The following is a 16,741-nucleotide window of genomic DNA, read 5'->3' as shown; positions in this document are numbered from 1 at the left end:
GCCAATCAGAAGAAAGTGAGTTCCACATCAGAGGTCTGCAAACACGGCAGCACCCGAAAATCACACAAGCAGGTTCTTAAAAATAGAGATTCCTAGGGCCACCTCAACCTTACGGACCCAACCATCGGAGCAGCGGTGCTCAATCTCAGCTGCATACGAGGATCATCCTGACACCCAGGGGGACCCCCAGATCTATTCAATCAGAATCTCCGGCGGGGGGAAGACCTAGGCATCAAGTCCACTGAGTATCAATGTATGATCAAGGCTGAGAATCACAGCTCTGCAATGGGCTGGGATCTGTGTGTTTAACATGCTCCCCAGCTTGGGATTCTAAAGAACCCCAAGCAGGCCTCACTCTGTTGGCAGGTATTTGGGAAGCTCTGCTAAAGGCAACGTTCCCCAAAGCAGTGAGTGTGGTCCACCAAACTGAGCAGGGGGAACGGTGGGGGCCGGAGACCAGGTCCTGGGGCCACAGTGAAACGGAGCCGGTCCCTATGTTCCCTGCCCCCCATGTCCTCAGCCTGCCTTTTGTCTGTGGAAAAACTTTAGCCAAAGAATAAATTTAATCAGAGAAATGAGAAAATGCAGAAACAAAGGAAAACAGTCAAAGGGGACCAAATAATAATAATTTAGTCATTAAGCAAAGTCAAGGACCTTTAGCTCCTCCTCAAGGGCTATAGATAATATTCTGAGCCATATCCTGTGAGCTGTCTTATAGACACGGAAACCTCCACCAGGTGGAAGAAGTGAACTACATGATGACCAGGCTGTAGCCATGACATAAGCTGCCACAATTCTGAGAACTGGCCTCAAGGAAATGGGAACAAACCAACCCTGGAACTGAAGACTGACTGTACTTAAAACAATCAAGATGACGCTGGTCACACCACCTCATGATTAATTTCAACATGAGGGTCAGAGCTGATTGTGCTGTTTCTGCAGGTAGCCCCCTCCCTCTGTCTACAAAAGCTCTTGATGGGGCGGGGCGGGGGGGAATTCGGTCTTTGGACAGGTGTCCACCCTCCCCCCCACCCCCCAGGGTTGCCGGCATCCAAAATAAAGCAAACTCTCCTCTCCACCAGCCTGGCCTCTTTATTGGCTTTTGAGCGGCGAGCAGCTGGACCCCACTTTCGGTTACAATAGGGATAGCCAACGACTGGACAAGAGTGATGCCCAGCGCTTCTCTTCTGCACTGTGGCACGTGGGAAACTGCGGAACTGGGGCCCCAGCAGGAGGGGCAGGGCTTCCCCCACCCCAGCACGGAGCTAGCTCTCGGTTTAACGCTATGCTCTTCAGACACCCTGAGAAGCAAACCATCTGCAGCATACTCCGGTGATGAAATAAAATTCAAATTTTATGGTAAGACAAGAAAAATTTAAACATAAAAATTTTCTTTGCCCATCTGGGATTCCTCCCTCCTCGTGTGTGTGTGTGTGTGTGTGTGTGTGTGTGTGTGTGTGTGTGTTGCATCTGCATTAACCCGATCTCCTTTGGAGATCACATTCTTTCTTAATCTCATAAAGGGTCACAACTGCTTAAGAGATAACCTTCCTTCTTACTCTTGTAAGAGGCCACGATGACCATGACCACGCTTTGTATGAGCGGCTCTGGATTGTGTAAACTGTCAATAATACGTCATTTAATATACAGCCCTCTCTCAAAACTTACGTAACTGTGCTTTGACCTCTAACAGGCCAAACAGTTCTCAGAGCTTTCTGAGAGGCTGTTCCCAGGTTATAACCGTCAGTTTGGCATGAATAAAATTTCCCATTTCTTTTTTAGATCGACTGGTTAATTTCTGTGTCAACACCTGGACCTCAACAATATTTGAAGTCAGCCTCATGCATACGGCCTCTGAAGTCAGGGGGTCTGGGTTTAACTCCCACACTATACTTCCTAGCTGTGTGATGTTGGGCAGGTTACCTAACTTCTCTGAGCATGTTTCCTCAGCTGCCATATGGCGATAAGAATAGTATCCATGTCTTAGTGCAGTGGTGAGAATCAAACAGTTAATCCATGAAGAACACTTGCAACAATACCGGGCATGCAGTAAGCGCCCCATAAAGATGAGCTATGAGACACATATATATACATATATTATTTATTATACATTACGTCTGACTATGCGCCAGGCACTATTTTAAGCACTTTCCATGGCCTGGTGAGCAGGAGGTCCAGACCCAGGAGCTCGGCCTCCTCTCTGAGGCCTTTGGACAAATCACCTCCCTGCCTGGGCCGGATCTCCCAAGCGAAGCCAGGGCCCAGGCTCCGCAAGGCCTCGGGCATCTGTGACCCCCGAGGTGCTGAGCCAGACCCTCTCTGGACACCGGGCACCTGTCAACCTGCAGCCGGGACCAGGGTTCCTCTTCCTTCTGACTTAGTCTGGGAAGAGGCGAAAACAGACGGCACGCCAAGGTACAGAGCCGGCTTTCTGCGTGTGGCTTTGGCGTGAGGGCGAGTTTCTCCGCGCCGCCCGCAGCCCACCCGGCACCCGGAGCATCCCAGAGGGTCCGGCCGCCTCGTTGGGAGCGGTTCCCCAGGGAACCACGCCCCTCCACCCCCGCCCGCAGGAAGGGCCACCGCCCAGCCCGAGCCCCCGGGCAGCGCCTCCGCCGGCTCCCGAGCTGGCACCCGCCGCCCTTGGATCAGCCTGGGCGCGCCTGGGCCCAGACAAGCACGAAGTCTCCTCCCGCAGCCCCGGCCCCGAAGGAGAAAACGCCGAGCGCTGGGCCCAGCGCGCCCCCGCTTTGGGGAAGCCCGGGCCCGGCCGGCGGCAGGGCGGCGCCCTTGGGGGCCCTCCCGAGGGTCAGCTGCGGGCGGCGGCCGGGGCGCGGCGGGCGCGGGAAGCCAGAGGACGGCTGACTCATCTTCCTTCCCGCCGCCGTGAGTCACCCGCCTCCCCCGGGACCCGCTCCCTCTACCCCCCACCGCCCCCGCCGCCCCGTGGCGCCCCCTGGCGGCCGCCCTGACTCCCCGCTGCCCCTCCCAGCGCTCTGCGTCCGCCCCCTGCCAGCCCCCCGCCCCGTGGCCCCGCCCTCCTCACCCCTACGCGTCTCCACCTTCTGAGCTGAGGAGCTGCGGAATCCTTTTGTGCTTAGTTTATACATTTAATTCATACTCACAGCCACCCTGGGGGATGCAGTTGCCATTGTGCACCCATGCTCAGAGAAGGAAATGAAGGCTTAAGTCATGGTGTAATGACAATTTTTTTAAAAAATATTTATTTATTTATTTTTGGCTGCGTTGGGTCTTCGTTGCTGCGCGCGGGCTTTCTCTAGTTGCTGCGAGCGGGGGCTACCCTTCGTTGCGGTGCGTGGGCTTCTCATTGTCATGGCTTCTCTTGTTGCGGAGCATGGGCTCTAGGCGCGCGGGCTTCAGTAGTCGTGGCACGTGGGCTCAGTAGTTGTGGCTCGCAGGCTCTAGAGTGCAGGCTCAGTAGTTGTGGTTCAAGGGCTTAGTTGCTCTGCGGCATGTGGGATCTTCCCGGACCAGGGCTCGAACCAGTGTTCCCTGCATTGGCAGGCGGATTCTTAACCACTGCGCCACCAGGGAAGTCCCTGTAATGACAATTTGTACACCACTTAATTGTTTAGGCAGCACTTTAATTCCACAGCAATTGGGGAATGAGGGATTATCCTGCCCCTTTACAGATCAGCTAACAGGTAAAGTCCCAGGAAAAGTAAATGACTAGTTCAAGGTTGCTGGGACCCAGGCCTCAGCCCCCAAGCCCTGGGGCTCTTTCCATTTTCTCAATGTCATCCGCCCTCTCCCTTCCTGCAGGCAACCCATGTGACTCACGGTCGAACTCAGCCCACATCCAGATTCCAGCACCGGTGAGTAAGTTACCCTGCTGGATGCTTTTGCATGAGAACCCACCTAAACAAATCCCCCTGCTGGGAAGCCAGCTCTGTGGGGCCGCGATTTCTTTTCCTCTGTTTTATTCACCGCTGTCTCTCCAGTGCCTAGAAGAGTGAGTGTCTACATTTCATGGGGCTCCATAGATGAATGAAACCTCTCCACCAAGGAGGCCAGGCAGCCCCAACAGGCCTCAAGGAGATGGAGAGAGGGACTTCCCTGGCGGCCCAGTGATTCAGACTCTGCCAAAAAAAAATGGGGAGACAGGAAATGAAGGGTGGTGGAGGGGTCAGTTCTGCTCCCAAACCTCTCCTGGAAGAAAAGATGCCTCCTAGGGCTCCTTTAGCTGCCGGTCTTCATGCTTCATACCCTGTCCAGGTCAGAAAATTCTTCCCCAAACCTAGCCTTGATTTTATTCTCACATTCCCTACATACCTGACAGGCAGTAAGTGAGGTCTACATCCCCCTGGCTCCTCATGGCTGCTTCTAGAAGTGTCGTCCCACCACCACCCCTGCCACCCCTGTATAAACATCCTTGAGGAATCTCGGCGATCAGCTTTAGCTCCTGCTCCCCTTCTTCCTGGTGCCCCTTCTTGCTGTTGTCCTCTGGCCTCTTGGCCACTTCCCCTCCTTCCCTGAAGACTCGGCTCCTGGCTCTATGCTTGCTCTCCCTGTGACTCTGCTCTCACTCTGCCAGGCCGCATCCACGTGGGGGGACCATCCATCACCATGGCCTCTGATCCTGCTCCTCTTCCTCCCCGATGAAGGAAATTCTGATTCATGCGACAACATAGATGAACCTTGAGGACATGATGTTAAGTGAAATAAGTCAGTCACACACATATAGTGTATGATTCCACTTACATGAGGTCCCTACTGTGGTCAAATCCACAGAGACAGAAAGAATTGGAACCGTGGTTGCCAGGGAATGCGGGGCCGGGGGGACGGACGTGGGAAGTTGTTGTTTGATGGGTACAGAATTTTAGTTTTACAAAATGAAGAGTTCTGGAAATTGATTGCACAACAATGTGAATGTACTGAACAGTAAACCTAAAAAAATGGTTAAGATGGTAAATTTGGCATTGTGTTGGGGTTTTTTTACAATTAAAAATAAGAAAAACATAAATTAGCTGGCATTTCTCTCCTGCTTTAAACCCTAGAATGGCTTCCTATTATGAGAATAGAATCTGAATTCCTTACTTGGCCTAGAAAGCCCCGATGACTTCTACTCCTCTGTCACCCTTACCTCTGCTCTGGGTCCACTGTTCAGCTGCACCAGCTGCCTCTGCGTACCCAGACCAGGCTCGTCCCTCCCGGAAGGCTCTGTCTCCACCTTTTCCCATGGCAATCCCCACCATTTACTCTGAGCTAACACGCTCAGGTTTTTCCTGGCCAAACTATCTGTAGATTTCCCCATTTTTCTCTGTCGCTGTCCCCTTTATTTCCTTCAGAGCACTTTTCTCAGTTTGCAATTACAGGCTTATTTGTTTACTGCCTGTTTCCTGCTGACATGACCACCATCGCTGCCATCACCTCCAGGCACTAAGCCCCAAGAAGTCAGGAAGCAGAGCTGTCCGATCCCCCTTTACCCCAGCACCCAGTACAGGGTGCTGGACACACACTCAGTCCCTCCCACATCTTTGCTGATGAATGAGTGAATCTCTGGCTTTTTTTCTCGGTGTAGCAACAGCACAGTGAGAAGCAGGCATTCCTGGAGTTAAATCCCAGCCTCACCACTTATTAGCTGTGTGTCATGGGGCAAAGTACTTTCATCTCTCTGAACTTCAGGGGGTTTGGGGTTTTGTTTTCTGTAAAATGGGGATATCTTGCAAGGTAATTTTGAGGATTATTGTGTTAAATTATATATAACAAGTGCTCGCCACCGATGGATGTCAGCATATTAGTACCTAACATCATTGCATTCTACTCTCTCAAAGGGATACTATTACTTTGAGTCTGATCAAAACTATAAAACCTCCCTCTAGATAGAAAAATGAAGCTAAACATATTTTACACATAAATTCTAGGTGTTCACTGACCATCAGAAGCCTGACCAGAGTCACCAGGTTAAGAACCTGAATATAAGGGAGAAAAACAAAGCGAAGTGTTAGCGGTCAAGAATGCCTGGGGAATAACTAAAGCAACCCCGCCATCCCTAGTTCTACAGCGCCCCCTGGCGGTAGGATAGAATTGTTGCCTAGGATTCCCAGGCCGGGGGAGAAATGCAGGATTCCGAGTCCCTGCTCCGAGCCTACCCTCAGCACCTCGGATGGCCTCTGTCCACCCTTCTTCTGTCCTTCCCCGCAGCCCATCTCTTAGGAATTTAAAGTCTCTTGGAGCACTGAGGGACTTCCCTGGCAGTCCAGTGGTTAAGACTCCGTGCTTCCACTGCAGGGAGCGCGTGCTCGATCCCTGGTCCAGGAACCAAGATCCTGCATGTGGTGTGGCGCAGCCAAAAAAAAACCAAACAAAAACAAACGAACAAAAACTCTTGGAGGACTTCCCTGGTGGCGCAGTGGTTAAGAAACGCCTACCAGTGCAGGGGTTACGGGTTCGAGCCCTGGTCCGGGAAGATCCCACATGTTGCGGAGCAACTAAGCCCGTGCGCCACGACTACTGAGCCTGCGCTCTAGAGCCCGCGAGGCACAGCTACTGAGCCTGCACGCCACAACTAGAGCCCACGTGCCTAGAGCCCGTGCTCCGCAACAAGAGAAGGTACCTCAATAAGCCCGCACACCGCGAAGAGTAGCCCCTGCTCGCTGCAGCTAGAGAAAGCCCACGCGCAGCAACAAAGACCCAACGCAGCCAAAAATAAATAAATAAATTTATTTTCTTAAAGAAACAACTCTTGGAGGCTTGAAATGTTTCCAAGGAAAGTTGTATCACTGGGCTCTTAGGTAGACTGGTAGTTTCAGGGAAAAAGTAATAAGCACCTTAGTTCCCCACTTTTCACAAATTCGAAATGTGGCATTGATTACAGCTGTCACAGCATCTCATTATATTAATAATTATTACAATCCTAAAGATTTCAGATTCTTAAAGATTTAATTAATGGGGACAGGGGACTCTGGTGAATCATTTTCCTGTCGTATGCATGTTTTTGTTTACCTTTTAAAATGTGCTTTATATGTTCATACTGTTGTGCTATGTTATACCCCCAAATTAGAAAAACTCATGAATGGCTCAAAAGTGCTTCCTTGACTTGTAAATGTAGCAATTAAGGTAGTAATAGGGATCTCACAACTCAGAACAATGCCATTCATAAACTGTGAACTGGGTTTCAGTGGGGATATAATATGTCTAAAGGTGCTGGGATGAAGGAAAATGTGAGTGATTATTTTGCACAGTAAGAAAAAAGAAACTGCAAATAGGAACTACCACAAACATTATCTGGAAACTGGGTTTTATTGACTATTCACCCCTGTCCCCAGTGCATTATCAGCTCTAAAATGTCAAATCGAGGTTCAAAGTCATTAAAGCTTGTGTATCTGTCATAGTGAGAGCCTACTGATTTTTTCCAGAATAAGTGCACTATAGCATTTCCCAGAATAAAAAATTAAGTTTGTGATAGAGAGAAAGGCCCCAGGAATATAGCACATCACTCCAAGTTGCCCTCACTCTTCAGAGCAAACACGAATATAAGACACACAACAGAGAAGACAGACAAACCAGTTGTGAAGTTAGTGACATAGGTACTTAGAAAGCAGTTTTATCGCCACTGTTGGATGTCAGAGAACAATGGCAAACCAGGTTCAAGAGCAATCACCATCAGGTACAGATGCCAGCATTCAGTTCTCTTTGTGGCTGGTGAAAATCCTCACATCCAGACGGTGCAATAGCTTTCAGAAGGGGGAAAACATATATGATGGCAAAGTAGTCAATGAGTTTCTGTTCCGCTTATCTCTAAAATTCTCTACTGCAAGAGAAAAATACTTTGTCGTATTAGGGATTATTTGGTAAATGAAAAAGACACACTGGAATCAGGACAGATGAAACACTGGCTTTGGGAACAAGAAGGCAGGAGGTCTAAATTCTAATAAAGGAGGTTGTCTAACTCTGAGCTTCAGTTTTTCCCTCTGAAAATTGGGAATGATGTTGATAACAGTAATAACAATGCCTGTTTCATACAGTTGTGGTAAAGATTAGTGAAGAACTACATATGAAGCATTTAGGGCAATGTCTGGCATATATTGAATAGAAAGCACTCAGTGAAGGTAAGTTATTATTATTATCATCATATGAATTCCAGTTCCAACACCGTTTAATTCACGGAGAACCACTGACTGCCCTCAATACGTGTCCTGAACCCAATTCAGTGTTGAAGGAAATAGAAAATATTTTCACCATGAGTCAAACTGCAGTCACTAAGGACACATTCTTTTCAACGTGGTCACAGAAATAGGCAGCAAGTACAAGAACCTGCTTCCTACCCGCAACCCCTAGGAAGTACACGGATGCTGGAGGGCAAAGGAGTTCACATGAGTCTTGTTTTGTTTTAGCATTTTTTTGAGATATAATTCATATAACATAAAATTCACCATTTTAGGGCTTCCCTGGTGGCCCAGTGGTTAAGAATCCGCCCGCCAATGCAGGGGACATGGGTTCGAGCCCTGGCCCGGGAAGATCCCACATGCCACGGAGCAACTAAGCCCGTGTGCCACAACTACTGAGCCTGCGCTCTAGAGCCCGCGAGGCACAACTACTGAGCCTGCGTGCCGCAACTACTGAAGCCCGCAAGACTAGAGCCCGTGCTCCACAACAAGAGAAGCCACTGCAGTGAGAAGGCTGTGCGCCTCAACGAAGAGTAGCCCCCGCTCGCTGCAACTAGAGAAAGCCCGCGTGCAGCATCGATGACCCAATGCAGCTCAAAATAAATAAATAAATTTATTAAAAAAATAATAATTCACCATTTAAAAGTGTACACTTCAGTGATTTTTAGTATATTCACTATGTCGTGCAACCAGCACCACTATCTACTTCCAGAACATTCTTATCACCCCAGAAAGAAACCCCATACCTATTAGCCGTTAATCCAGATTCCCATCCTCCCCCAACCACTGGCAACTGCTAATCTACTTTCTGTCTCTATGGCTTTACCTGTTCTAGACATTTCATATAAATGGCCTCATACACTATGTGGCCTTCTGTGACTGGCTTGTTTCACTTAGCACCATGCTTTCGAGATTCATCCGTGTCATAGCACGTAACAGTACTTCACTCCTCTTCACGGCTGAGTAATATTCCACTGTATGGATAGACCCCACTTTGTTTACCTATTCGTCAGTTGATGGACATTGGGTTGTTTCTGGTTTTTGGCTATTTTGAATAATGCTTCTGTGAACATTCATGTACGAGCTTGCGTGTGAACATATGTTTTCAGTTCTCCCAGGAATGAAATTGCTGAGTCCTATGGTAATTTTATGTTTTACCTTTTACGAAACTGCCAAACTGCTTTCCTCAGCAGCGGAAACGTTTTACATTCCCAGCAGCAATGTATGAGGATTCCACTTTCTCTACATGCCCGCCCACACTTGTTGTTGTCGATGTTGTTGTTATAACTGTCCCAGGGGATGTGAAGTAGCATCTCATTGTGGTTCTGATTTACATTCCCCTAGCAACTAAAGATGTTAAAAACATCTTTTCATGTGATTTTTGGCCATTTGTATACATTCTTTGGAGAAATATCTATTCAAACCATTTGCCCGTTTTTTAACTGGATTCTTAACCACTTCGCCACCAGGGAAGTCCCTGATTTATTACTTTTTAAAATAAATGTTTCATTATGCTATTTTAAAATTTGTGATAATTTTTTAAATGTATCAAAAATTTTAGTACTTTGTGTGTACCAGACATCCATTAAAACGGTCTGTAGATGCCAAAGTTTGAAAAACATTGGTTTAGTGGAACGGGCACTTGACTGTGAGCCAGGAGGTCTAGATTCTCGTCTTGGTTTTGACCTTGACTGTGTTAGTCAACTTCGATAAGCCTTAGTCTCGCCGTTCTAGGATAGATTGTATTCCCTGCTCTGGCTTTTCCTCACATGGCTTCTGTGAAAAGCAAATGAGACAGTGGACGCACAGGTGCTTTGTAACCTGTAAGACTTTGTGCAAACGTATGGGATGAGATGATGGTTTTTTTTTTTTTTTTTTGGAGTCTAGTTGATTTACAATGTTGTGTTAGTTTCAGGTGTACAGCAAAGTGAATCAGTTATACATATGAGATGGTCTTTTATTTTTTATTTTTTTTAACATCTTTATTGGAGTATAATTGCTTTACAATGGTGTGTTAGTTTCTGCTTTATAACAAAGTGAATCAGCTATACATATACACATATACCCAAATCTCCTCCCTCTTGCGTCTCCCTGAGATGGTCTTTTAAAAAGACTGTCTGTCCCTTTGGCTTCCTTTCTTCTGGTTCCTTTGTGTACGTCCCCACGCCCCACCCTCCAACCCCAGCTTTGCATTTCTGAATCTGGCCTATCATCCCACCACCACCCTGGGGACCAAACCCCGTTTGTCTCTGGTGAAGAAAGTGCCTGGCTCTCCTGAATCTTGCTGTAACTTTTCTGTACCCGAAGGCTCGCTCTCTCTCTCTCTCTCTCCCCCTCTCTCTCCATCCCTTGGGCTCTCCCCATAATTATCTAGAGAGTGGGAGCTTCTGATCAGCTTGGGGGCTGCACTCAGTGTTCTCCCAGGCCCGACTGCAGAGATCTGTCCCTCTACCCCACTCAGCTCCTTCCCCTCCCAAGGAAACCCACACCTGAGATTCAGTAGACAAACTCTCTCTCCCCCAGTCCCCTCTGCTATAGTCTGGGAAACTCTGCCAGGTTCTGAGCCAGAAAAGGAAGAGGACGGCCTCACCCTGAGGACCCCACCCTCCAGGAATGGATTTATGCTTCATTGTTCGTGGCAACTATAGAAACCACAAATGAGTATGAGTCACAAGGTAGTAAACAGGATTCTTTACTAACAGAGGTTGCCCAGGGCAACCCCGGGAGGGCAGGGCCCTGGATTTCTGGATTGGCCTCGGAGAACCTCCTAGAACACAGAGCTCCCAGACCATGGCACTGGGCCAGGCCAACAAACCCGGATGAATCATTAACCATTCTTCTGGAGTTCCTGCTCACGACCCCCAAGGTCCTCTCGAACCTGAGCTTATTTCCATTCCTCAAACTCACCACGCTGGCTCTTGGCTCTTTTTTATCTTATTTTATTTTTGGCTGCGTTGGGCCTTCGTTGCTGTGCGTGGACTTTCTCTAGCTGCAGTGAGCGGGGGCTACTCTTCATTGCGGTGCGTGGGCTTCTCATTGCGGTGGCTTCTCTCATTACGGAGCATGGGCTCTAGGGCACATGGGCTTCAGTAGTTGTGGCGTGCAGGCTTCAGTAGTTGTGGCTCGAGGGCTCTAGAGCGCAGGCTCAGTAGTTGTGGCACACGGGCTTAGTTGCTCCGCGGCATGTGGGATCTTCCCGGACCGGGGCACGAACCCGCGTCCCCTGCATTGGCAGGCGGATTCTTAACCCCTGCGCCACCAGGGAAGCCCTGGCTCTTGGCTCTTGACTTTCCTATCTGAGCTTCCAGTTCCATGAAATTTTCTTCCCTCTTCTTTTTACTCAGAAAACACCGATTCGTCCTTTAGATCTCAGGCCTCTGAAATCTCGGGACCTTCCCTGACCCCTGGAAGTGTCAGAAACCCCATGAAAAGTGGAATCTTATTTCTCACATCAGTGAAATCAGGGCGCTCTCCATGGAGTCCTCCAGAGCCCAGGCTCCTTCCCCCTCTGCCAGCCTGAGGGCAAGTCCCTCTGCCTCGGCCCAAGGAGTACTCAACACACCATTGGAAGAGAATAGATTGCCACCAACTCAAATTCTCTATCACCTTCTTCCTGCCTGCGCTCAAGGTATCCGCTGGTTCTCTGTCCCACCTGCCTGTTGACTGTTCTGCCACCTTATAAAGGAAAGGTGGGCCTCTTATCAACCGTGTGCAAGAGGAGGGTAGTGGGACTCCCCCCGACCCTGCAACCACCACCGTGGGCAGGCAATAGGCTGCATCGTCCATAGAGAATTTTAAAACATTAACCGCCCCCAAATGGGCTGCTCTATATTATCACCTCGGGGCGATTCTAAACAACCTCAGTAGGGACTTCCCTGGTGCCGCAGTGGTTAAGGCTCCGTGCTCTCTATGCAGGGGGGCCCGGGTTCAATCCCTGGTCAGGGAACTACATCGCACATGCATGCCACAACTAAGGAGCCTGCGAGCCACAACTAAGGAGCCAGCAAGCCGCAACTAAGGAGCCTGCCTGCCACAACTAAGACCTGGCACAACCAGATAAAAATAAATAAATAAATAAATATTGGGGGAAGATGTTTAAAAAAAATAAAATAAACATCCTCATTGATAACATATTCCTCCCTGAAAAAATATTTTGTTGGTCTAAGTTCTGAATCTACACAAATGTTGTGGTTACCACTGGCTTTCAATAATAGATATATAAACTTCAAATTGGTGTATTTGTGTAATTTAACCTTTAAAAAACATTATATTCAACATAGAATTTAATCCTGAAAACTCCAGTTATACAGGGGGCCCCTGACACCCACCAACTCAGCCCCATGTACCCCTTTCCAGAGTGAGTTTATGAGGATTCCCTCCTTCGGAATCATCTGAGCTCCCTTCACGCTAGGTCAGCACCTCCATCTCTGCAACACGTATCTGTGTTCAAACAGTAGATTCAAAGGAAACCATGATGGCACCTCGATTATAAAGACAAAAGAAATGAATTATTTACCTCTGTCTACTTGGACTTTTTATATGCGTTTAAAAATTTTAAACAGTGAAAAGGAGGGCAAATTACAGGTTAGACTTTTTTTTGTTGAGTCAGGACAAACATGAAATGTCATCGTTTCTTTTTATGATTATTGCTGAAAATAATTTTGTCTAATGGAGAGGGAAGGTGTTTAATCCATGCCACGTGAGACACTTCAGGTGTGCCTCAGCCTCTCACCCCTCCTGGATTTTGTTGTGAATTATTGTTAATTATTATCAATGCTTGGAATGCAAAAGCTTTGTGGCCCCAAACAAAAGGACACCAAAATATCAGTTCTGATGAATCCTCTTTTAATCGGATCACCACAAGCCTATGACACATCTTCATGTCTTCTCTGTCATGTATGTATTTTTGTTATGGGCACAATGTGAAATTAATAAAAAGAAGATATTTTGTGGATGGACCTGGAGATTGTCATACTGAGTGAAGCAAGTCAGACAGAGAAAGACCACTATCATATGATATCTCTTATATGAGGAATCTGTAAAAAGGGTAAAAATGAACTTATTTACAAAACAGAAATAGAGTCACAGATGTAGAAAACAAACTTACGGTTACCAGGGGGACGGGAGGGGAAGGATAAATTGGGAGATTGGGACTGACATATACACACTACTATATATAAAATAGATAACTAAAAAGGACCTACTGTATAGCACAGGGAACTCAATACTCTGTAATGGCCTATATGGGAAAAGAATCTAAAAAAGAGTGGATATATGTATATGTATATGTATAACTGATTCACTTTGCTGTACACCTGAAACTAATACAACATTGTAAATCAACTATACTTCAATAAAAAAAAAACTTTTTTTAAGGATTTAATAGAAAATGAGTACATAAAGCAGTGCTAAAAAATAAAAATAAAAAACTAAAATAAAAAGATACTTTGGCCCATGTTGGGGTGTTCTGGATTCAGATATGTCACAGAGGGGCTGCGCCTCAAGGCATGCGGAACTTCCTCGACCAGGGTTGGAACCCGCTCCCCCTAGAGCGGAAGCGTGGAGTCTTAACCACTGGACCACCAGGGAAGCCCAATGATGGTACTCATTTCCATACACCCCCAATTGTCTAAGAATGCCTGATTCCTGAGGGCAAATCCCTTGAGCACAAAGCAGGTGAAGTTCTGAAGGTGATCATACTTTATATCACGCAGGTGACAAACACATGACCAAGCGCCGTGCCTTATCTGTCTGTCTTAAAAATATTCATGATTCTTAAAGAGCATCTGGGCATTCGATGCCCATCTGCTGCGAGGCACACCCGCGCCCTGGCTATTCTCAGCTGTGCAAGAGCTTGGCTGGCACCCTCAGCCGTCCTGTCTGGGTCTGTTCTCCTTTGCATATTTGCATGACTTCCAGGAGGAGGAAGTGAAAAGTTTCACATTTACTTTCAACAGCTGAACACGACGTCTTTAAATAAAAGGAACATATATCAGAGGCACTTTAGTGTTCTATATTTTTGCAAACATTTAATGACTTGTAGAAAAAATGTTTCATTAACTTTTGCCCCCAAATCATTGGATAATGGAAAATCATTCTTTTTTTTAAAATTTGGATATGTCTCCTGCCTGCTGTCAATCATCAGTCATTTCTCTGCTCATTTGTTTATTCCTACCATATTCTTATTAGATTAACTTTAACAGCAATGTTATGTGATTCTCCTGTAAATAATGCATTTAACAACAATCATTAAGTACATATTTTGTAAGCCTGCAACTTACTAGTATTATAGTGTCTTCTCTTGTTGTTAATATGCTCTGAAGCCTAATTATTCTAACAATAAATAATTATTTGTTTATTGGTGCGTTTTATTTGTACCATAAACATAAATTGAACATACAGTATGTCAGGTAACATTGTAAGTGCTTTATAATATTAACTCACTTGGGTCCTCACACAACCATATGAGATAGATTTTGGGATACAGAGAGATTAAATAACTTGCCCAGGCCACAGAGCTAATAAGTGTCAGAACTAGGGTTCAAATCGAGGCTGCCTGACTCCAAACTTGAGCTAAACAACTGTACTATTGCTGCCTCTCTGAAAACATTTAGGGAAGTCAAGAGCAGCTCTGGCCACCTCCCTGGGGAAGTACAATCGCCCCAAAATATTTCTTTTTAAGTTTGATACGTTAATAATTAATGAATCTAGGAAAAGGCATACAAGAAGTCATTATATTATTTTGCAAGTTTTTTACAAACTTTATTTTTTTATATAAAATTTAAAATAAAAGTGAATAGTTTTACTTTTAAATGTTAATATTGATTAAAAATTTTTTAAATTTACGTTTAAAACTCTAAAGAAAAATTTTAGGTCTAAAAGATACGCAAGGATGTATACAGTTTTCCAAAATTCTTTTCGTAGTGGTAACAAGCACAGAGTTTGAAGACAACGGTATTTTTAAAAATTTATTTTATTGGAGTATAGTTGGTTTACAATGTTGTGTTATTTCCTACTGCACAGCAAAGTGATTCAGTTATACATATATACACATTCTTGTTCATAGTCTTTTCCATTATGGTTTATCACAGGCTATTGAATATAGCTCCCTGTGCTCTACAGCAGGACATTGTTGTTTAGCCATCCTATGTACAATCGTTTGCATCTGCTAACCAGTAACTCCCACTCCCTCTCCTACCCCCACCTCCCTGGGCAGCCACCAGTTGGCTCTCTAGAAGGCAACAGTCTCAAGGAACATTTCCGGAAACTGTCATGTGATTCTTTTGCTTTCACCTCATTGGCCAGAACTTGGCATGTGGTCCCTTGCTCTCACACGTGATTTCCAGGAAATCAGACTCTTAAGATGGAGATATGAATGGAAGAGGTTTATTGGAAGCACTGTTGGATTCAACCCGTGTGGAGGAGAAACAGAGGTGGACTGGGCAGAGGGAGGAGTAGGAAGACAGTACAGTCACGACAGAGGCTTGGCCGATCCCACAGGCAGCTCTGGAGTCAGGATGGCCTTGCAGACTCATCCCAAACAAGGGGGCCAGACCTTTATACACACACCAGCCGGCCACCAGATGCAGGCTGCCCTGGGGAAGGTGGCAGAACCTTGGGAGAGGCAGCTCTTCGGCTGAAGTAATCGCCAGACAAGAGACTCAATTGCAAGCTATCAAAAACGGCCACCACATCCCCACTCTACAGACAAGGAAGTTGAGGTACGTTGAGATTAAACAGCTTGCCCAAGGTCACCGAGCTGGTAAATGGCTGTATCAGTTATCCATTGCCACGTTAATACTGCATTTTCCCAGAAAAATCATCCACCAAAAGTCTAATAACAATAATAATTATTATTAATAATAATTTTAATAATAATTAATAATAATTAATAATAATAATTGGGTTAATAATAATTAATAATAATAATTAATAATAATTATTGGGTGAGTCTATAGGTTAATAATAATTATTGGGTGAGTTAATAATAATTATTGGGTGAGTCAGCTTGGTGGTTCTCTGACTTGGGCCAGGCTCGGCTGATTTTAGCTGGGCTTCCTCATGCCTTTGTGTCCATGGGGCGGCTTTACTTGGCCTGGCCTAGGAGGGCTCCCCTCCACATGGTCCTCCACAAGCTATCCTCAGGATGGTGCGAAGGTTCCAAGAGAGAAGGAAAGTGCACAAAGCCTTTTGAGGGCCAAGATCAGAACTGGTCCATCACTTCTTCCACTCTTTCGGCCAAAGCAAATCACCAGGCCACGCCCAGAGTCAGCCTGGAGGATGACCACGGGAGGTCATCCCACGGAGGATGCCCCACGGAGGCATGGGGCCCGGGGATGACCCACCACAGTGATGGAGTCAGGATGCAAACTCCAGAGACCTCACTCTTAACCCTCATCCCACAGCCACCTGCCTGTCCAATCTTTAGTTAGTACCTATTTCAAGTTCCGTCAGCTGGTGCAGCCAGCGCCTTCATGGGCTCCGTGGAAGGGACAAGGTCCTACCTTCGAGGAGCACACAGCCTAGTTAAGGAGACGCGACACCCACCACGGAAAGTTTGGTAACAACAAAGGCAGGACGAGTGGCAGGGGTGACGAAAGCAACAGGAGTCAAAG

General features: G+C 46.6%; 1 long non-coding RNA gene across 1 annotated transcript; it reads right to left on the bottom strand.

Annotated features, from left to right (window-relative positions):
• Positions 1-3,215: 3,215 nt before the first annotated feature.
• Positions 3,216-16,741, bottom strand: LOC309641527. The gene is made up of 2 exons (XR_014252669.1): positions 16,540-16,741; positions 3,216-3,557 (listed from the first exon to the last, which is right to left on the bottom strand). It is a non-coding gene; the product is annotated as an uncharacterized lncRNA (long non-coding RNA).

This window comes from Balaenoptera physalus (genome assembly GCF_965194825.1).
Source record: "Balaenoptera physalus genome assembly, chromosome: 13".
Lineage (NCBI taxonomy): Eukaryota > Metazoa > Chordata > Mammalia > Artiodactyla > Balaenopteridae > Balaenoptera > Balaenoptera physalus.
Note: the sequence above shows the minus strand (reverse complement) of the source record. Positions and strands in the feature narration are given on the sequence as shown.